The sequence below is a fragment of the Felis catus genome, chromosome D3, assembly GCF_018350175.1.
Source record: "Felis catus isolate Fca126 chromosome D3, F.catus_Fca126_mat1.0, whole genome shotgun sequence".
In the NCBI taxonomy this organism is placed as follows: domain Eukaryota; kingdom Metazoa; phylum Chordata; class Mammalia; order Carnivora; family Felidae; genus Felis; species Felis catus.
Window position 1 is genome coordinate 63,852,130 of NC_058379.1, and position 22,360 is coordinate 63,874,489.

The window sequence follows — 22,360 nt, forward strand, 5'->3', positions numbered from 1 at the left end:
AGAATATATTCAAAGGAGTTAAAATCACTTACTTAAAAAGATATCTGCACTCCCATGTTCATAGAAACATTATTTATAATAGCCAAGGCAGGGAAAAAACCTGTGTCCATCTAAGGATGAATGGATAAAGAAGTCATGATATATACATCATACACACACACACACACGTGCACAAATACATACAATAACTATTATATTATATTATATTATATTATATTATAGTGTAGTATAGTATATTCACACACAATGTGATATTATTCAACCATTAAAAATGAGGAAATCTTACCATTTGTGACAACATGGATAAACTTTGAAGGGATTCTGCTAAGTGAAATAAGTCAGAGAATGATAATACCATATGATCTCGCTTATATGTAGAATCCAAAAACAAATACACAAGCAAAAATCTCAGAAAAAGAGAGCAGACTTGTGGTTACCAGATGTGGAGGTAGGAGAAGAGGTGATTGGAGGAAGATAGTCAAAGGTAGAAACTTCCAGTTAGAAGATAAATAAGTACTAAGGATGTGATATACAACATGATGACTACAGCTAGCACTGCTTTATAATATACAGGACAATTGTTAAAAGAGTAAATATCGGGGCACCTGGGTGGCTCAGTCAGTTAAGTGTCTGGCTTCAGCTCAGGTCATGATTCGGCGGTTCATGGGTTCGAGCCCTGTGTTGGTCTCTGTGCTGACAGCCCAGAGCCTGAGCCTGCTTCAGATTCTGTCTCCCTGTCTCTCTGCCCCTCCCCCACTCACACTCTGTCTCTCAAAAATGAATGTTAAAATTTTTTTTACTTAAAAAAAGAGTAAATCTTAAGAATTCTCATCACAAAGAGAAAATATTTTCTTCCTTTTCTTTTTTATTGTATCTTTAAGAGAAGATGGATGTCAGCTGAGCCTATTTGTGGCAATCATTCGACAATATATGTAAATCAAACCATCATGTTCTATGCCTTGAACTTATACAGTTATATATGTCAACTATTTCTCAATAAAACTGGAAAGGAAAGGAATGATAATAAAAAATGTCATTTCTGGAGAAGAATTTCAGAACCCCTACATTTGAAGGCTGAGGTCAAACTGAGTTCCTGAAAAAGGCCAACTAAATATTTGCAATTCCTGACCATCATTATTGACCTGCCAAAGGGTCACCAGAAGTATGTGATATGAATCAAAAGCAAACTATAGCCTGCACAAAATTAGATCTATGGTTTTCACTGAATGATAACAGCAAAATCCAGAGAAATTTCTGGTATATATTTTTTAAAAAAATCTTAGTAAAACAATTTAAATGTAATGTTTTTACATTATAGTGGAAGGTAAAGAAATTTTACAAAACAAATAGGTCATAATGAAATCTCATTAAAAGTGTTAAGAGCATGGGATACTTGGGTGGCTCGGTCGGTTAAGCGTCTGACTTTGGCCTAGGTCATGATCTCATAGTTTGTGGGTTCAAGCCCTGCATTGGGGGCTCTATGCTGACAGCCCAGAGCCTGGAGCCTGCTTCTGATTCCCTCTCTCTCGGCCCCTCCCCCACTCACACTCTGTCTCTGTTTCTCAAAAATGAGTAAATGTTTAAAAAATTAGAAAAAAACTATTAAGAGCTTATAGAAAAATATACTATAGTTAGATAAATTATTAAAAATGTGGCCCCATAATGCATTAGAATTTGCACAACTATATCTCTTAAAATAATTGAATCTTAAGATTTGGAGATATTTTAAAGGTCTCTAGGCTAATGGTCTCTAGGCTTAAATATCCACAATTCTTAGAGAGGGCCCCTGGTTCCTGAACACACCCAGGGGATCATGAGATAAATAGCATCATAATTAAAATTTGGCCTCAGGAGCCATGTATATTCCACATATGCCACTTACCAATTATATAAATTTGGCAGTAACTTGATGTCTGCAAGAATCTGTTTCTTTGTTTGTAAAATGGCCATAATAATGGCACAATTAATCCTCATTATTCAGATTCTATATATTGTAGATTTGCCTACTCACTAAAATCTATGGCAACCCCAAAGTCTATATTTGTGATGCTTTCATGGTCATTCACAGACATGCACAGAGCAGTGAAAAATTTGAGTTGCCCAATGCTCATGTCCCCAGCTTATGTTAAACAAGGTGATACTCTTCCTCTTGTTTCAGTTCTCCTCTTATAAACAATTGTCCTTTTCATGATATATTTAGTGCCATGTTTTACACATTTCTATGATTCTTCTTAGTGATTTTGCTGCTTAAAACTGTTCCCAACCATAGTGCTGAAATGCAGTCTAGTGTCCCTAAATACAAGAAATATATGAGGAACCTTATGGAGAAAATGTGTTCTAGATAAGCTTCATTTAGGCATGAATTATAGTGCTCTTGACCTTGAGTTTAATGTTAATAAATAAACATCATACATTAAATCAGATGTCTTCAAACTGAAACATACATAAAATGTGGTTGTGTATTGATTGATTGATGAAAATATTGTAACCAGAGTCTCACAGGACTGTAACTTTGTATTTCCCATAAGAGCATTGGTTCAGTGTCCACTAATTCACAGCTCTTAGAAAGTTTATAGAACATAACTACCACAGGTAATTGGAATCTATTATACTTAGCTCACGTAGTAGAAATGCACTTTATTTTTAAATTATTTGTATATTTTTAAACTTTATTGGTTTTTTTTGTTTTTGTGTGTGTGGTTTTTTTTTTTTTTTTTTTTTTTTTGGATAATGCATTTTAGGGACATCTGGGTGGCTCAGTTCGTTGACCATGTGACTTTGGCTCAGGTCATTATCTCATGGTTCATGGGTTCAAGCTCCACATTGGGCTCCCTGCTATCAGCCTGTCAGCAAAGACCTCGCTTAAAATACTGTCTCTTTTTCTCTGCCCCTCCCTCACTTGCACCTTCCCCCAAATAAATAATTGTTTTTTTTTTTAAAGTGCCTTGGTAGAGATGACTCTTGGTTGAGGAACTCCCAGATAGCTTCAGGATGGGAGCTGGTCACCAGAAAATCCAACTAAGTGATTATAAATTTGGAACTTCCAGCCCTACCCTTGGACCTTCAAGGAGGGGCAGTGAGTTCAATCACTAATGACCAATGATTTAATTTATCATGTCTATGTAATGGAATCTCCATCAAAACCCTGAACAAAGGGTTCAGATAGCTTCTGGAGTGGTGAACATATCTAGGTTCTGGAAGGTAACACTCCCAAAAAGGGCATGGAGGCTTATATCTCTTCCTCTATACCTTGCTGTATGTATCTCTTATTCTGGGTAGTTAGTGTCAGAATTGAATTAAATTATAGGTCACCCAGCTGGTGTCCAAAGAGTTGCAGAACTTCTTAGTGTGGAAAAAATTCTACACACATTTTGTGTCAGAAGTGTTTTAAGTAGAAATAGATCAATTTGTTATCTATGTCTTAATTCAAGTGTCTATTGCAATGTTAGCCATGAAAACCCTGTGTCCCCTTATTAGAGAACTCCTTTTGGAACTGGGTCAACAAACACATTCAGAGTATCCATTGAACATGTTAATTCACTTAATCTGTTACTGATTCTGACAAGGAATAACTTCTCATTCTTCAGTGTCTTGTGGCTTGTTCCGGGGAGGTGGGGAAATAGGTGTATGTTAACCTTTGCAGTGAGTTGGTACAATGAAAAGAGTGCTTGGGGTCACCCGAGTGGCTCAGTCAGTTAAGCATCTAACTCGGGATTTCAGCTCAGGTCATGATCTCAAGGTTCATAAAATTGAGACTTGCATGAGGCTCTGCACTGACAGCACAGAGCCTGCTTGGGATTCTCTTTTTTCCTCTCTCTGCCCCTCTCTAGCTAGCATGCATGTACTCTCTCTTTTTTTTTTTTATTTTTGGAACAGAGAGAGACAGAGCGTGAACGGGGGAGGGGCAGAGAGAGAGGGAGACACAGAATCGGAAACAGGCTCCAGGCTCCAAGCCATCAGCCCAGAGCCTGACGCGGGGCTCGAACTCACGGACCGCGAGATCGTGACCTGGCTGAAGTCGGACGCTTAACCGACTGCGCCACCCAGGCGCCCCATGCATGTACTTTCTCTTGCTCTCCTTCCCTTTCTCTCCCTCTCTCAAAATAAATAAATAAACATTAAAAAAAAATAAAGAAAAGAAAAAAGGGCTTGATTAGTATGCCAGAAAGAAATTAAGAGTTCACCATACTTGTGAACACTTTCTTCTTCCAGGAAACAACCAGATAACATTTCCTATCTTTTTTTGATTTTAAATGGAATTTTACCAATGTAATATGAGTAGAAGTAAAGCCTGCCACTTGGGGACCTGGCCTATATAAATCTTCCATATTTTTTCTTCTTATACTAGCTTGATGCAGATAGGGACAGTGACTTTGGAAGCTACTGGTGAAGCCTGTGTCCTTTATTCACACTTTGAAGAAATTGCCTACTGATTAGGAACACCTTCTTTGGACTTTACCTGAATGAGAAACTTCTATCAGATATTAGCTATTGCACATTTTAGTATTTGTTGCAACAAACAAAATTAGTTAATATAGCTAGACTTTTGAGGACAGGAATTCTGTTATGAGCTCTATTATCAGATAGAGATGAGGTTTAAACTCAGATGAGTATTTACTCTTGCCATATTTTGGCATTCTCATCTGTAGAACAGCACTAATTATGCCTTTTCAACCCATCCTACAGGATCACAGGAGAGCTCTAATAAGATAATGGAACAGAGAGAATACTGAAAAGTGTGACATATGATATGTGTGCAGAGAATTATAAAATAATTTGGGGTGTCCAGGTCTCTTAAGTGACCAATAAATTGAATTAATACATCCACTCTGTGACCAACTGATCTTGCTTCTACATATGAATGATTTCCTGCTCAGCTTCTGAAATTCTAATTAGTATAGATGAAGCATCATGATGTTCTGAAGAGAGAGTTAGCACATGGTTCCATATATCCCTGCCTCTCACACCACAGCATGTAGATACTCCCCTGTGCATGCTCATTCAAAGGGAAAACACTAAATTAAAAAACAAAGTCAATCATAATCTAATCTATAACTTTAGTCAGGCCTAAATAAGATTAATCTTACTGTAGTAGACATGCAAATGAGAAAAACACCAATGTGTGATATGAGGACTCAGTAAGATGATGCTGATGGCCTGACTCTGGAAACCCAGAGCAGTGCTTTCAAATTCACAAAATCACATTTCCATTTCTTTCATTACAATTGCATATATAGAATTATATATGTAAAATTGAATATACATATTCTTTTCTTTTTTTAACTAAAGAGCAGCAATATTGATTTAAATTTTCTGTAGGTTATAGAAAATGTTTCCTATCACAAATAATAAGATTTAAAATCCACACTGTTAAAAATTACCTGATAGAGTAAGACAAAGTAAGCTATCCCTGAGGCATCACTGTAGATATCCTGATATTTCACTTGTCTCATCTCAGTCCATCTCTTTTAGCAATGCTTTTCAACCATACACATTTCAAAACTCATTATTATTTATTTTATAAAAAGGACATATTGTTATATGTAATCTTTTGAGAGTGATTGTTTCCACTTAATATTGTATTGCTGTGTTCATCTTGTGATGTTAAATCACTGTAGTTTATTTGTTTTGATGGTTGTATACTATGATAGGTAGAATAGTGGCATCCAAAGATGTTGCTGTCCTAGTCCCAGAACCTGGGAATATGTTAAATTACATGGCAGAGGAGAATTATGATCATAGGTGAAAACAGCATTGCTAATGGCCTTGTAGAATTATTCTGGATTATTAGGATGGGTCCAATGTAATCACAAGCATTCTTATGAGTAGAAGAAGGAGGCTGGAGAAAGTATATCAGAATTATATAATGTGAGAGGGACACCACCAGGTATTGATGGCCATAAGAGGGAAGGGGGCAAAGAGTCAAAGAATATAGGTAAACTCTAGAAACTGGAAAAGAAAAGAGAAGAAAATGGATTTTTCCCTTGAAAGGAACAACCCTGCTAACACTTTGATTTTGGCTAGTAAGACTATTTTAGACTTCTGATCTCCAGAACAGTAGGATAATAAATTTACATTGTTTTAAGTCAAAGTTGTTGGTAATTTCATATATCAGCATTGGGAAACTAATTGGTAACTATTCAATGGAGTGAATATACCATTGTTTATTCTTCTACTCTCCCACTGAGGGGTGCTTATGTTGTGTCCAGGCTATTGCTACTGTGAACAGTGATTCTGAGAACATTCTGGTACACATCTCCTTTTGTACATGTAGACATTTTTCTTTAAGATATTTACTTAGACATGAAATTGTTGGACCAGTGGATGTAAAAATGGTCAAATGTAAAAGGTATATTCAAACTATTATCCAAATGGTTGCAAAAATTTTCATTCTTATCAACAATATATAATGCATTATGTAGTTCTACAACCTTCATCTTATAAAATGTTTAATATTCTACTTTTAATTAATAAGACATAAAACATACAGATTGCTGGAATGATTAATTTTTAGTTTTGTATCCTTTCTCCTTAAATAAAGAGGAAAATAAGATTATGATGTCTAACAAAATTAATGGAGTTATGTCTAAATTTTTATAGATTGTTCTTTTTTTTGGAAAGTCTTTAATCTTAACATTGTGTTTCTTTTTAAATTTTGTAATAATTTATTGTCAAGTTAGCTAACATACAGTATATACAGTGTAGTCTTGTCTTTTGAGAGTAGATTCCCGTGGTTCATCACTTACATACAACACCCAATGCTCATCCCAATAAGTGCCCTCCTCAATGCCCATTTCCCATTCTCCCTAACCCCCCAAACCCCCACCACCATCAACCTTCAGTTTGTTCTTTGTATTTAAGAGTCTCTTACAGTTTGCCAGGGCACCTGGGTGGCTCAGTCAGTTAAGCGACTGACTTTGGCTCAGGTTATGATCTCACGGTTCGTGGGTTTGAGCCCCGCATTGGGCTCTGTGCTGATGGCTTGAAGCTTGCTTCCGATTCTGTGTCTCCCTCTCTCTACCCCTCCCCAACTCGTGCTCTGTCTCTCTCTCTCTCATTCTCAAAAATAAATAAACATTAAAAAATTTTTAAAAAAAGATTCTCTTATGGTTTGCCTCCCTCTCTGTTTGTAACTTATTTTTCCTTCCCTTCCCCTATGGTCTTCTGTTAAGTTTCTCAAATTCTACATATGAATAAAAACATATGATATCTGTCTTTTTCTGAATGACTTATTTCACTTAGCATAATACCCTCCAGTTCCATCCACATTGTGGCAAATGGCAAGATTTCATTATTTTTCATCACCTATTGGTGTTCCATTGTATATATGTATATATGTATCTACACCAACAGTGCAAGAGGCTTCCCTTTTCTCCACATCCTCGCCAAACATCTGTTGTTTCCTGAGTTGCTAATTTTTAGCTGCTCTTACCAGATTTAGTATCTCAATGTGGTTTTGATTTGCATTTCCCTGATGATGAGCAATGTTGAGCATCTATTCATGTGTCTGTTGGCCATCTGGATGTCTTCTTTGGAAAAGTGTCTATTCATGTCTTCTGCCCATTTCTTCACTGGATTATTTGTTTTTCGGGCGTTGATATTGGTACATTCTTTATAGATTTTTGATACTAACCCTTTATCCGATATGTCATTTGTAAATATCTTCTCCCATTCCATTGGTCGCCTCTTAGTTTTGTTGATTGTTTCCTTTGCTGTGCAGAAGCTTTTTATCTTGATGAGGTCTCAATAGTTCATTTTGGCTTTTATTTCCCTTGCTTTCAGAGACATGTCAAGTAAGAAGTTGCTAAGGCCAAGGTCAAAGAGATTGTTGCCTGTTTTCTCGTCTAGGATTTTGATGGTTTCCTGTCTCACAAATAGGTGTTTCATACATTTTGAATTTATTTTTGTGTATGGTATAAGAAAATGGTCCAGTTTCATTCTTCTGCATGTTGCTGTCCAATTCTGCCAGCATCATTTGCTAAAGAGACATGTCTTTCTCCCATTGGATACTCTTTCCACCTTTGTCGAAGATTAGTTGGCCATACATTTGTGGGTCCATTTCTGTGTTCTCTATTCTATACCATTGGCCTATGTGAATGTTTTTGTGGCAATACCATACTGTCTTGATGATTACAGCTTTGTAGTACAGGCTAAAGTCAGGGACTAGATATTATCACGTTTCATTGAATCACTTAGGTCTCTAATTCTCCCCTCATTGTGTAGTAATTTCCTATCCCTCTTTTTCTCAGCTTCATCATTTTCCATAATTTTATCTTCTATTTCACTTATTTTTCCCTCTGCTTCCTCCATCCTTGCTGTCACTGCATGTAGCCTATTTTGCATCTTGTTTATGGCATTTCTTAATTCACCGTGACTATTTCTTAGGTCCTTGATCTCTGTAGCAATAGATTCTCTGCTGTCTGCTATGCTTTTTTCAAGCCCAACTATTAGTCTTATGACCATTATTCTAAATTCATGTTCATATATATTGTTTATACCTGTTTTGAGCAATTCTCTGGCTGTCATTTCCTCCTGGAATTTCTACCACTATATTAAAAAGGGGTCATACAGTGTCCAGGGCCTGGAACTTCAGGAAGTGTTCTTGGAGTGTGTTTCGTGTACTCTGTTGTTGCATATCTGTTGCATCTCACTGTTCATAGTGGTGGTTTGGATCTTCCACCAGGTGTGCTTTGATTTGTTCATTGAAGTAACCCTGGAAAAATGGGAAAAGGGGTGGTGGTGGAAGGGGCCTTATCCCATACAAAGAGAGAAATGACAGGAGCAGAAAAAACAACCAGGCAGAGTATCAAAGAAACTATAAGGCTTAATCCAGAGAAAGAGGAAAATAAAGAAGAAGAAATACAGAAAAGCTATAAAAATAATAGAGTAAAAATTCCTGATTAAACAAACAAACAACCAGAACATAGAAATAAAGAATATATATAATAAGAATTGACCAAAAATCAAATCGGAAACTATGAGCCTGATTCCAAAGGAAAAAGGGGCAAAAAGGGGGGAGGAGGGTAGAAGGAAAAAGAAGGGAAAAGAGAAGAAGAGAAAAATAATACTAATAATAATAAAACAAAAAAAGTAAATAAAAAATAGAAAATAAACAAAGTAACATACAAAACCTCAAGACAGTTGTCTGTTGGTGCCTGGGACCAGTGGCTGTGCTGGTCTGGAGGAGAGGCTGCCTGGTTTGGTCAGTGTCAATCTCACTCCAGTAGATAAGGAGATACCAGGCACAGAGGGGTAGGGTTTGGTGTAAGGTCCACCTCCACTGGGGACCCAACCTTTTTCCCTGAAGCCCTACCATGATGGTGATAGAGAGTAAATGGCGACACCCCAATCTCTCCTCCCCAGACCAGTTGTCTCAAACCACATTGTTTAGGCAGTTGTCACAGAGCAGTGTGGGCAGCTGGCTTGCCCTGCTCCAAAGGTAATGAACTGGAATTCAAAACCCGATGTCTTAAAGGATCCAGCTCCACATGGACCTGGTTTTGGGGTAGCACCACTCTGCCCAGTGACAAAGGGGCTTCTGGCTGGTGCCTGCAGGGTTTTTTTCCTTGGAGGTGGGGGGGGGGGGAGCAATATACCCTCTTCCCACAGTACTCGAGGGAGGGAACTGTTCTCTTCCAGCACACCCCTCAAGATCGCTGCAGAGCTGGCTCCCCCCGGCCCCCAGGTGCAAGTATGTGGCTGGCTCTAGTCTGGAGAAAGTTGCACAACCCTGAAAACTCTGATCGTCACTTCTAAGGCCATTTGCAAAGTAGAAACTAGATCTCTCTGTATTTTTCATTCCCCTTTCTGTGGTCGGGTGAGGTTTTTCCCTTGTCCAAATTCTCTCCCTTTTGTTTCTTCACCAAAGGGGTCAATACCCTCCATGTCTACACAGCAGTTTTATCTCTCTCAATTTGCAAACACACACCTGTGTCTCACAAGCTGTGTCTGTACCTTGTGGAGGTTTTTCTGCCACTCTGTGTAGCCTGGATTCCTGGTATTACAAGTGTTCTCACCTCAATACTGCTATGTTTGAGGGATGAGGGGAATTCCAGTCCCCCTACTTCTCCCCCATGATGGCTCCTCCTATACTTTTTTTTCCTTAATGAATGGATTTAAAATTCTATTTGATTGCAATCTTGATTTGCAATTCCCCTGATTATGAGAGATATCGACCATATCTCAGGTTGTTTACTGGTCATATGTGTTCCATTTTCTAGAAAACTTGTTTTGCCTATTTTAAAATTATGTTGCTGGTACTTTTATTTTTGTTAAATTTTTTTTTATTGATCCCTAGTCAGTGATGTGGACTAAAATTTCCAAGGACTTGTATGACAGACTATTCTAGTATGACAGTATTGTTGGACAAATACTCTAAGTTCTAAGATCTTTTCCTTCAGTATCTTGAAAACTATACTCCATGCTGCATTTAGTGTAATCTTAAAAACATTTTTCCTTTTGAACATGATCTGTTATTTCTCTAAGCTTTTGGAATGTTTTTGGCATCTATAGTAATCTTGCATTTCTAAGATGTCCAAGTGCCTTCCTTATTGGCACTTTACAGGCGCTTTTCATCAGAGATCTGTCATCTCTTTAAAAATTATTTTAAAAATGTATTTCCATTATTTGCTTGAGTGTTTATTCCTCTTAATTTTAGTTTTCACCCTTTCTTGGACTAGCTGCATGCCATCACATTTATTTCTATATTCTGTATATCGTAGCTATATTTTTTCTACCTATTTCTTTATTCTTTCTATTTCTTCTGGTTTGTTAATTCATTCTTCATATGTATTTCATCTTTCCTTTTTAAAAATTTATTTTTGTTATATTTTTTCATGTATGTTTGGTTCTTGTATGATTTATTTAGTTTATTTTACATTGCTAAGCTCACACTGGCAGATTTCCCAAGTCACTAGTTGATGTAATTGTTTGATTGAATCAAAACATCAGGTTGTGACCCAATTTTAGTCTTAACTTTTCAAAGATATATTTGCAATTTATTCTTAAACATTTTTTTAAATGTTTATTTATTTTTGAGAGATAGAGAGAAGGATAGAGTGTTAGTAGGGGAAGGGCAGAGAGAGACACACACACAGAATCCGAAGCAGGCTTCAGGCTCTGAGCTGTCAGCACAGAGCCTGACACGGGACTCCAACCCATGAACTGTGAGATCATGACCTGAGCCAAAGTCAGATGCTTAACTGACTGAGCCACCCATGCGCCCATATATTTGCAATTTAAAAATAAGACAAAATTAACTTCTAATTTGTAGACTATGTGGGCTGGTAGATGTTGGCAAAGGGTACTTTGTAAATTCTTGACTAATCTCTGAGCCATCAAAGCTACTCTCAAGAGGCAGAGCCTGCATGATATATTTGGCACTAACTTCTCAAAGGCTGGGAATGAAGGGCCTGATTCACAGACCTAGAACAGTGCCTGACTCTCACATAGCTGGTAGTCAATAAATATTTGCTTAATAAATCAATGACTAGACACCATGTGAGAATAACCCAGTTTAGTTCTCTTCATTTCTTTAATTAATCAGAGTAGAAAAGTCCCAGATGAAAATAGAAATGCATGTGTCCCATTTGCCTACTATTTCTGAAGCTGTGTGAGTAAGTCACAGAAAATAATGCTCACCTCATTCTGAGATTCTGCAGACTCTGATGCTTTTAAGGAGGTAATAAGATCCAGAATGTCTCCATTATATTGCTTCACTAAGAATGTTCCACTATAGACTTTTAACCATCTTGACAAAAAAAAAAGTTGATTTTCTTTTTGGAAGTAGTGGGGAGGGGGGAGGAATGAGGAATGAGGAAAAGATGAGGGAAAGTTAAAATACTAGACATGCTCTGTAGAGAAGGGAAACAAAATCTAATTCCCTTGAGCAGAAGATACCTAGAGAGAGCTAAGATGCAAGTATTTAGTAGGAAAATGCCCATGAAAGAAAAATGGAAAGGGAGGCACGGAAGGCTGGCAGAGCAGTTGGTAGTGATGCAAGTCTGTCTCTGAGTGAAGGAAAGAGGAAGGTTGGGTATAAGCATCCTAGACCCCATGCAAGTGAAGGGATGTTTGACAAGGCCTTCAAGGAATCCTCAGGCCAAAGTCAGCATCAGAGGAATATGTGTTTTCTAGGAACAGGTTTCCCTTAGAGTCAATACTGAACTCATCAGCTGGCAAGAGTTTTGGGGAGGATGACCTCAGTGTAAAAGCAGCCATGGATATCAGAGCTCAGTGCCTTTGGCCCTCAGTCAACCATGTTGTCTGTGACTGGAGTCTGTGAAGCCCTTTCCCATAGCTTCCACAAGCCTTGAAGTGTTTGGTTTCAGATTTCTGGCCATTAATGAAGGGATTTTTCAAAGTAGACAATAATGTGGTCAGAGTGGGTGGAAAATTGGGAGATGACATGACAATCTCAGCTCTTGTGTATAAAGAGGACACAATAGATATAAGCTCTACCTATAATATACGAGAGACAGAGTTTTGTTGTTGTTGTTGTTTTAAACTTATGCACTTATATGAAGTTGATGCATAGTTCCCTGCAAAAACATTCCTTGACTTCCAAAATCCTATTTTGGATCAAGTTTCCTTAGTATTTATAACATCACTTTAGACCCAAGTTAGGGAAGCTTTTTCTGTGCAGGGCCAGAGAGTAAGCACTATAGGTTTGGGGGGCAGATGATGTCTATCACAATCATTCAGCTCTGCCCCATAGTGTGAGAGAATCCATATATAACATGTAAATTAAGAGGCATGGATGTATTCCAATAAAACTTATAAAAGTGATGTCAGCCTAGATTTGGTCCACAGGCCATAATTGATGACCACTGATTTAGACATTTCAAGCAATCAAATACATATGCATGGTCAGTTACATCCGATCATTCTGAAATTCAAACCAGCAAGGTATATATATTAGGGGCTTCACACTTAAGAATTTGTGAAAGATAAAGATCAATAGGTAGCCAAGACTCGAAGAATCATTATATACAATTCCAAGGAATTTGAATTTTATCCATGGGGAAATCAATACTATGTTTAATGCGAGAAATGACATAAACAATCACAGGGGAAGTGCAGAAGGAGATGAGGTGACAGAATACACAACTAAGAAACTGCACAGCAACCAGATGAATAAATGTGAAAGCCTAACTTAAAAGGGAGTTACTATGGTTAATAAGAGGAAGGAGTGAGTTAGCTCTAAATGGTATAGAATTTTTGAAATGCAGTAAACTTAAATTTAGAAAATGTGGAAGGGAAAGTACCATAGAATGATCCAGAGCTTTGTTTAGACTTGAGCCACTAGGTGAATGATGGTGCACTTCACTAAAAGAGGGGGCATAAAAGGAGTTTTTGGACTTAATATGGTCAAATGAGGGACTCCCTGGAGGAGTTTGAATTGCCAGGTGGGGGCTGCTGAAATGGAAATATCTAGTAGGCAGTTGGCTTTTTGGCTTCTGAGCTGAAGACAAAGGTATATACATTAAAGAACAGGGGTTGAACATGGTACCCTGGGAACATCAAAATATAAGGGAAGGATGAAGAGGTCATTGAAGGAAAATTTGCTCATCTTTCCTCTCACATTACTTTTCATCTTCCTTTTGAATGCCAATGTTTTCCAGCTTTCTGTTATTGTTCCATTTGTTTGTTTGTTTGTTTTACATGTTTTTCTCTTGGTAATTTTATCCATTTTTGCCTTTGGCTCCAGGTTGATGAAATCTCCATACATTTTGTTTCCAGAAATTCTCTTTAAAAAATGCTTATTTATTGAGAGAGAGAGGGAGAGAGAGAGAGAGAGGAACAAGAGGGAGAGGGACAGAGAGAGGGAGAGAGAGAATCTCAAGCAGGCTCTACACTGTCAATACAGAGTCCTATGCAGGGTGGGCCCCGATTCCATGAACCATGAGACCACGACCTAAGCCAAAATCAAGAGTCGGATGCTTAACTTACTGAGCCACCCATGTGCCCCTGCTATTCAGAAACTCTAATTTATTTTCAATTGATCACAAATAGGACCAGCTTCAGACAACACTAACTTAATATGTCTCTCACCTAATTATCTTACACAAACAACACTCTCAACTTCTGTGCTCCTAAGGAAAATTAACACTCTCAACATCTACCCCATGAACTTCTCTCATTCTTAGATGCTATCAACAAACCCAAAACATTATCCTAAAATACTTCTCCTTCTCTACTGACATGATCCATAACTTCACCATTTCTGACCTTGGACTATTGAACATGCATCTGGACTACTTACTCTCAGTGCTTCCCAATTTCAAACCATGTTTCACACTGTTCCAGAGTGAACTTACTAAAAAGGGATCTAGTTGCTTTAAACATTTAGAACTATTCACCTCTCAACACCCCACCCCCAGCAGTCGTGTGTAGCATAATGGTTAAGAGCAAGTGTTTCGGGACTATTTGAAGAACTGTGTTGCCAGCCATTCCAATAGAGTTAATTAAGATGGAAGCTGACAGAAAGAGAGTCTTTCACAAAGATTTCTTCACATTAATTTCCCAAATCTTCACTGTTCAATGTCATTCTCCTCTTAGCATATACTATAATCCCTACATCTATTTGATAGGGGGAAATAAAAAGAACTTCTTAGAAGTTGCTACTGTAAGGTCACATTTTCTTGTCCATTCCAAATCTCAGTCATCTAAATTCCAGATTTTATATTCCAATCACATTTAATTTCAACACCTTTGTCTAACAAGAGTTATGTCTGACCCCAGTTTGACCAGAAGAGAAGAGACAAGGAGTAAATATAATAGCATATCTGGTCATTATTCAAAGTCATTCTCTTTAAGGTAAAATTTTGCTTCTCTAAATGCTTTCCCCACTTCCAACTATGGACCTCAATGTTAATTCTATTTTAATACTGTATCATCATCATCATCATCATCATCATCTCTCATCATCATCAACTTAGCATATATGCTGCTTCAGTATGCTTGGCATTGTCTTAAGTGCTTTATATTTATTATTCATCAATCCTCCAAACAACCCAAGGAGGTTGTTACAATTGTTGTCTTCATTTGTAGATGAAGAAAGTAAGGAGCTGTGAAATTCCCTAAGGTTATGCAGCTTAAAAGAAGCAGCACTGGGTATGTACCCATACAATCTGATTTCAGAGTCCATGATCTTATCCACTACACAACACTGCTTTTCATAACCCTGTACTACACTGACAATCATATAAACAATATAAAATGATATTATTCCTGCCACTCCATAATTTCTTGAATAACATCCAGACTTGTCACCTTGGAATATAAGCAAAGTTCAAATACTTCTGCATCCTATTTTCTCTTCAACCTTCCACAGGCTCTGACTGGGCCTTGGTATATGCTGTTCTTGTGACTCTAGAGAATCTCTACATGAGTTGACTCACAACCTGGTGATAATGAGGATCATGACCAAATACATGAAATTTGTCAGCATTTGTGTCCTCTATAAAACATTAATGACTTGGAGTGCCTGAGTGGCGCAGTCCGTTAAGTGTCCGACTCTTGATCTCGGCTCAGGTCATGATCTTGCAGTTTGTGAGTTCAAGCCCCACATCAGGCTCTGTGCTAATGGTGAGGAGCCTGCTTGGGATTCTGTCTGTCTTTCTCTCTGTCCCTCCTCCACTTGTGCTCTCTCTTTGTCTCAAACAAATAACCTTAAAAAAACATTAATGACTCAACCTTAGGGCGGTGTTTCAATTACATTTTCATTTTCAATAACTGATAGGTACTCTGGAAATGCACAGATTAATAAAAAACAAAGAGCACATTATAAACTTTAGTTGTTTAAAATCTTAACTTTAGGTTGAACCTCTTAAGCATGCTGGTGGGGACATAAAGTGGTGCAGCCACTTTGGAAAACACTTGGGTAATTTCTTTGAAAAGCAAAAAACATACCCTCTCCCCCCAAAATACACTTACTATGGAATCTAGCCATTCCATTCCTAAGTATTTCTAAGAAGAATGAAAATACGTGTCCATATAAAAACTTGTGCATTAATATCTAGTAATCTTAAGTGTCAAAAACTGAAAACAATCCTAATGGCCATCAACTAGGTGAATAAAACAAACTGTGGTATATCCATACAATGGACTACTATTCAGCAATTAAAAAAAGAATTATAATATTAGTATATACTATAACATGGATGAATCACAATGTCATTAACCTTACTGAAATAAGCCAGACAAAGAAAGTATATATACCACATGACTCCATTTATATAACATTCTAGGAAATGAAAACTAATGTTTCATGACAGTAAGTAGATCAGTAGCTGCCTGGACATAGTTGGTAGGGATAGGAGGAGAAGGGAGAGATAGCAAAGGGGCAAGAGGAAACTTTTGGAGATGATTGATATGTTCATATCTTGATTGTAGTCATGGTTGCATGAAGGTGTATATGTCAACTTTTCAAATTGTATACTTTAAATATTTACACTGTTTTTCATTGTCAGTGATACCTCAATAAAGCTGTTTTATAAATACCAATAAAAAATAAAATCTTAACTTTAAATAGAACATGTTAGGTTGTGTTATTAATTTATAAATGCTTAATTAAAGAAAATACCACACTTTAAATCTTATTGCACAAATCATCGTTTCTAACTCTGGAAGCACGTACTACTTTTGAGTATATTTTATAAATATTTATAAATTCTTCTTTGTTCCACACACACACTCACACACATGAATAGCACAGTCCTTTTGATTACACAAAGAGCACATGGATGCCTGTTATTCTGCATTTTGCTGAGAACATTTAGCACAACAATCCCTGAGGCAACCTTTCGAAACAGGCTGTTTTTAGAAAAAATCTCCTTAGGGAATTTCTTCTCCTGTTAACTCCTGAATAATCAGTTCTCTTTCAGAAAATAAAGTAAGGTGTTTCAAATATGTATTGTTTGTGAATTTATGTCCTTTGTCTACAGAGTAGCAAGCTAGAGTAGAAAAAAAATCACTGGGCTGGTTCTAGCACTTTATGGTTTATTTCATATGTTTATTCATGGTTTATTCCAAACCATATGGTTTATCCCATGCATTCCTTTACTTAATGTACATGTTTTGAACACCTTCTGTGCACTGAATTTGTCTTCAGGAAGTTTACAGTGTAATGGAACACACAGTGCATTCAACAGCACATTCAATCCACAAGTTATTGTGTGTCTATAGCATACCCTGCATTTTCTACCCACATAAATAACAGACTGTCATAAGTACTAGCAGTCTTCTGGGGAAGTCATGTATTGTGAGAGGGGATGAGTTTGGTATAGTGTGTTATAACTGCAGTGGTGAGTCATGCTGCTGTTGCAGGAAAGTGGTTAGAAAAACAAGAGACAACTTCACAAAGAAGGTTAGAACCTACAGGGTGACTCTTTTAGTCACGTGACTTTGGAAAACTAACTCAACCTTCTTGAGACCAGATAAATTCATCTGAAAAAGGATAAGACTTTTCCAGAGACCATACAAGCTCTCTTGTGGATTTAAAATACCAGTTCTACAAATTTAGGAAAAGAAAAGGAATATTGCTAATGGAAATCAAGAGTAATATTTTCCCCTAAGGCTTAAGATTGGAAAAAAGAGCCTAGAGCTAGACTGTAGAGAGTGTCAAATGTCAAACTAGGGAATTTATACGCTTCATGTGTATCACTAGTCACCAAAGAATTTCAACATCCCTTCATCATTAAAAAAGCTTAGTTCAACCCCACTATATGAATATTTATTCATTTGTGAATTATACACACATGGTATAGATACATTCTATCTTATATATACTTCTCCAGAGTCTAGATAAACAGAGAATACTTTCCAATTCATTTTGTAATCTTGATTCCTAAACCTCTCAAGGAAAATATAAGAAAGGAAAACTATAGACCAATCTTGATCAAGACTATAAATGACAAAATTTTTAAAAGAACGTTGATGAACTGAATCCAGCAATACATTTTAAAGGATAGTATAGTTAAATTAAACCTAGAAATGTAAGTTTGGTTTAACATTAGAAGAATGAAGTAATAAAATCACCACATTAAAAACTTAAAAGAGGAAAAACTATATCTGCATGTCAACAGATGTAGGAAAATCATTTGATAAGATCTGACAACCCACTGATGATTTAAAAAAAGTCTAGTTGTCTCCTCCAGCCATCCAAGATGCAAAAAAAGGAGAGAAGGCTAAGGGGAAAAAGGTGGCCCTGATTCCTGCTGTCGTGAAGAAGCAGGAGAACAAGAAGGTGGTCACTCCCCTGTTTGAGAAAAGGTCCAAGAATTCTGCCTTCAGACAGGACATCCAGCCCAAAAGGGACCTTACCCGCTTTGTCAAATGACCCCACTACCTCTGGCTGCAGTGGCAAAGGACTATTCTGTATAAATGTCTAAAAGTGCCTCCTGCAATTAACCAGTTCACCCAGGCTTTGGACCACCAAACAGCTACTCAACTGCTTAAGCTGGCTCACAAATACAGACCAGAGATAGAGCAAGAGAAGAAGCAGAGACTGTTGGCCCCTGGGGCTGAGAAGAAAGCTGCCAGCAAAGGGCATGTCCCCACTAAGAGGCTGCCTGTCATTTGAGCTGGGGTTAATACTGTCACCACCTTGGTGGAAAACAAGAAGCCTCAGCCTGTAGTGATTGCACATGATGTGGATCCCATTGAATTGATTGTCTTCCTGCCTGCTGTGTCATAAGATGGGGTTCCCTACTGCATCATCAAGGGGAAAGCCAGGCTGGGGCACCCTGTCCACAGGAAGACCTACATCTTCACATAGGTTAACTGGGAAAACAAAGGAGCTCTGGATAAGCTGATGGAAACTATTGGGACCAATGACAATGACAGATATGATGAGATCCATCTTTATTGGGGAGACAGCATCCTGGGTCCAAAGTTGATGGCTCACATTACCAAGTTGGAAAAGGCAAAGTCTAAAGAACTGGCCACCAAACTGGGCTAAGTGTGTGCTGCTGAATTTTCTGTACATAAAAGTGATAGAAAGTTCTCTTTTAAACTCCTTTAGCTGGCACAAAAACAGACACATAGACCAATGGAATAGAATAGAAACCCCAGAACTAGACCCACAAACGTTCGGCCAACTCATCTTTGACAAAGCAGGAAAGAACATCCAATGGAAAAAAGACAGCCTCTTTAACAAATGGCGCTGGGAGAACTGGACAGCAACATGCAGAAGGTTGAAACTAGACCACTTTCTCACACCATTCACAAAAATAAACTCAAAATGGATAAAGGACCTAAATGTGAGACAGGAAACCATCAAAACCTTAGAGGACAAAGCAGGAAAAGACCTCTCTGACCTCAGCCGTAGCAATCTCTTACTCGACACATCCCCAAAGGCAAGGGAATTAAAAGCAAAAGTGAATTACTGGGACCTTATGAAGATAAAAAGCTTCTGCACAGCAAAGGAAACAACCAACAAAACTGAAAGGCAACCAACGGAATGGGAAAAGATATTTGCAAGTGACATACCGGACAAAGGGCTAGTATCCAAAATCTATAAAGAGCTCACCAAACTCCACACCCGAAAAACAAATAACCCAGTGAAGAAATGGGCAGAAAACATGAATAGACACTTCTCTAAAGAGGACATCCGGATGGCCAACAGGCACATGAAAGGATGTTCAGCGTCGCTCCTTATCAGGGAAATACAAATCAAAACCACACTCAGGTATCACCTCACGCCAGTCAGAGTGGCCAAAATGAACAAATCAGGAGACTATAGATGCTGGAGAGGATGTGGAGAAATGGGAACCCTCTTGCACTGTTGGTGGGAATGCAAATTGGTGCAGCTGCTCTGGAAAGCAGTGTGGAGGTTCCTCAGAAAATTAAAAATAGACCTACCCTATGACCCAGCAATAGCACTGCTAGGAATTTATCCAAGGGATACAGGAGTACTGATGCATAGGGCCACTTGTACCCCAATGTTCATAGCAGCACTCTCAACAATAGCCAAATTAGGGAAAGAGCCTAAATGTCCATCAACTGATGAATGGATAAAGAAATTGTGGTTTATATGCACAATGGAATATTACGTGGCAATGAGAAAAAATGAAATATGGCCTTTTGTAGCAACGTGGATAGAACTGGAGAGTGTGATGCTAAGTGAAATAAGCCATACAGAGAAAGACAGATACCATATGGTTTCACTCTTATGTGGATCCTGAGAAACTTAAAAGGAACCCATGGGGGAGGGGAAGGAAAAAAAAAAGAGGTTAGAGTGGGAGAGAGCCAAAGCATAAGAGACTGTTAAAAACTGAGAACAAACTGAGGGTTGATGGGGGGTGGGAGGGAGGAGAGGGTGGGTGATGGGTATTGAAGAGGGCACCTTTTGGGATGAGCACTGGGTGTTGTATGGAAACCAATTTGTCAATAAATTTCATATATATTAAAAAAAAAGTTTAGTTTAGATTAGCATTTGGTAAGTGAGCAGATAGTTCAGATTTAATAAAAGGAATGGGAGCATGTTATTTAAGGAAAGCCTATGGCGAATTTCTTTGGTCGTATAAAATACCTTAGTAATATGCAAAAGTATCCGGTAAAATATAAGCTTATTAAATCATAAAAAAAAGATAAACTCCTTTAGCAAACTAGGAATGGAAGAGAAAATTATTTTCATCTGCTAAAAAGTATTGACAAAATTGCTCAAGATAAACCTCATACTAAATGGTATTTTCTTTATAATTAGGAAGAAAACAAGAGTGTGCACTATATCCTTACTCATTCAATAATATAGTGCAGATTTTGGCTAGAGCTCTATGACAAGAAAAACCTATAAAATAGGGTTATTTAAAAGGAAGACATTAAATTGTCATTACTCTTGAGAGATAAATTGTTTATGTAGAATTCAGTATGATTATATTAGTCTGGACAGGCTAGATCATTCTGTGATAACAAAGAACCACAAAATATTTGATGCTTAAAAACCAAAAACTCATATTGTATTCACACTACCTGTCTAACAAGGGTGAGCAGAGAAGTGCTCACTGCATTCTCTCAAGGACCCGGGCTGACAGTAACCCAAATGAAACACAAACAGAGGGAGAGGGGAAAATCACCAAACTCATGAATGTTGGTGGCGGGTACATTCAACCCATTAGTGATGGAAATTGGATGAAGGGTAGTCTTAAAGGGAAGTAGGTTTAGTGGTGAAGGTGTTGCTAAGTGAGAGAGCAGTGCTAACTAACTACGAACAGAAATATCCAACAAGCCTTTAGACAGGTAGGGTTGAAACCCAGAGTTGAAATTGGGATTCAAGATGAAAACCCATGAAGAAGTAATAATTCATTTGTTTCAATATGTTCAACAAACACTGGTTTATTGCAGGAATACAGTGATAAAGAATACTGATTTAAATTGCTGTACTAACAAATCCTGTATTATGGAATCTTTTCTTATCAACAGTGAGGATTATTTACACAGACTAAATCTGACTGCAGAGGTCCAATTTGTTTCCTCTTTTTTAAAAATCAAAAGGAAATGCAACTCGGTTGCCTTAGAGTTGTATCAGACCAGGCACAGAGATTTTTTTTCAGAGTCACTTGTGGTGACTGAAAAAAAAGAATAACTATGATGAGTAGTACTTATGTACACAGAATATTAATAGCAATAACTAAGTGTTTATTAGAATTCCATCAAAATTGACCTTTAAACAACTTATGTTACTGCTTAAAGAAAACCATCTATAAGACTGCAGGAAAAATCCCAGAAGAGCTGGAGAGGAAAGTCTGCTGGATTGGGAGCAGGGAGGGAATATTGTGAAGGAGGCCCGCAGGGCAGGGAGTTGGCAGAAGCAATAAGAAAGAATTATGAATTTTTTTCTACGGTACTTAGATATGGATGTAGGTTTGAATTATGCCATTATATGCACAGATTTGTACTTATGTTGAGTTTAACTCATAAGTAGAGAAAATTATTTTAATTGAGCTATTTAAGAAAACACCTCCAGCAAAATCAAAAGTAAACTGTGTGGTGCATGCTACTTTCCAAGGCACACTATTTTAGCGAATGCATTTTACCTTTATGATAATTATCAAACACTTATGTTTTATGGATAGAGCCCTATAGCATAATGCTCTGCCTGCTTTGCATAACTATGATGATTTGCTCCCCTTCTTAATACAGCATAAATGTTTTTGTCCTTATGCAATTGATCTTGTTCCCTGGTGGCTGGTTCAAAACATTGGGCCTCATCCAAGGTACTGTTGCAGAATATTAGTCTTCTGATAATAAAGACTTTTTTTCATTTTCTTCATCTTCTGTGATTTTGTTTCTCCTACTCTCCAGCCTCAATAGATGAGCATCCCTTTAGCTGGCTTTCAGTTAATTAAAAAGCCTGTAG

General features: G+C 37.6%; 1 pseudogene; it reads left to right on the plus strand.

Annotated features, from left to right (window-relative positions):
- The first annotated feature begins 13,372 nt into the window (after positions 1 to 13,372).
- On the plus strand, positions 13,373 to 18,961 carry LOC101083624 (annotated as a pseudogene).
- The last annotated feature ends 3,399 nt before the right edge of the window (positions 18,962 to 22,360 follow it).